Source organism: Corvus brachyrhynchos, unplaced genomic scaffold, assembly GCF_000691975.1.
Source record: "Corvus brachyrhynchos isolate BGI_N302 unplaced genomic scaffold, ASM69197v1 scaffold115, whole genome shotgun sequence".
Classification (NCBI taxonomy): Eukaryota; Metazoa; Chordata; class Aves; order Passeriformes; family Corvidae; genus Corvus; species Corvus brachyrhynchos.
Genome location: NW_008239553.1, coordinates 23,325,442 through 23,326,848, shown reverse-complemented (window position 1 = coordinate 23,326,848; position 1,407 = coordinate 23,325,442).

Sequence of the window (1,407 nt, the reverse complement as noted above, 5' to 3'; positions counted from 1 at the left end):
GGGAGCCGCTCCCGTATCCCGGGAGACGGGCGGTGCCCCGGAGCCCCAGCGAGAGCGCGCCTGGACGGGTTTACTTTGGACCGGGCGGTGCGCTGCGTGTAGAGAGCCAAAGCAAATGGGTTGGGAAAGGCGCAGTTCCTGGCAGTCCAATTGTTCTTGCTGGCAGAGCCAGAACCGGCCCTGGATAAGGCAGGAATGTAGCTCCTTTGTGTCTAGTTCCTGGAGCAACGTGTCCAGGGAACAGGCAGGAGCCATGGAATAATTCTCATTGCTGTACTGCTTTACTGTATCTCTCTGCTCTGTGTCCTGTTGTTTCAGATTAGGAAATCAAAGCAAACAGGTTTATGCTGGGAGCTTTCCGTGGCTGCTTCATGCAGAGGCCTGTAGGGCCTTGGATGTTCATGGCATCTTCTTTGCATTCATCTGGTTACCTTACGACTTGCCCTGCAGCCAGCTCCTGTCCAGGGTCTGTTGGGTCCCCAGCAAGATACCAACAGCTGGTGTGTTCTGAGAACTTAATGCAGGTGATTTGTCACCCAAAGCCTGCAGGGGACTGAGCGTCCTTCCATACCTCTCTCTTCCTCCTGCTTCCTCAAGTGTCCCTGTGTGCCTGGAAGCCACAGAGCCCAGCAGCCTGGGGAAGGAAGCTCACTGTATCCCTCCAGTGCCTGGCAAAAGGCAACGCATTTGGATTTGGCTGTATGTGCCTGTGGGGTGCTGCAGCCCTGGATGGAATTCAGAGTTTTGCTCCATGATGAGCTTGTCCCATCCTTTGCCCCTGGAGAAAGTCAGTAGAGGGTGACAGGGTTTGCCCAGCTATTGGCTCCACTGTGCTGGGCCCCACTGTGCCAACTGGGCATGTCCTGGTTCTCTGCTGCCTTGTCTCCTCCTTCTCCTTGGATTTAGGTGTGTGTTTTTTTCCACAATGCATAAATCGGAGTCTCCCTGGAGCAAGGCCTGCATTTGTGCAGGGAAATCCCATTCCCCCTTTGCCCCTCTGCACAGCCACTTGCAGGCAGGGCTGTTGATGCTGCCTGTGCCCATCAGCTGCCTGCTGCTGCCCATGCAGTGCTGTGTGCCAGCTGCCTTGGTGTGCAGAAACAGCTCCCACACATGCACCCAGGGACCAGGACATGTGGATTGGCCAGAAAAATAAAAATCATTGCGTTGGAGCATTCCTTTGTTTGTTTACTTATCTTGCTAGTAAACAGAGCAGCTTTTGGAGATTAGGCAGGATGGAGAAGAGGAAGGGAAACCAGGCTCTGAGGTTATGACCTCCTTGTGGATGCTGGGCTGTTTACATTCCCTACTTTGGTCCCAGTAACTACAGCAGGACAGTTTTTTCCCAGAGCTTTGCCAAGCTGCAGAGCTTTTCCCATTTGTGCTGTTTCTGTACTTTTCCTAACA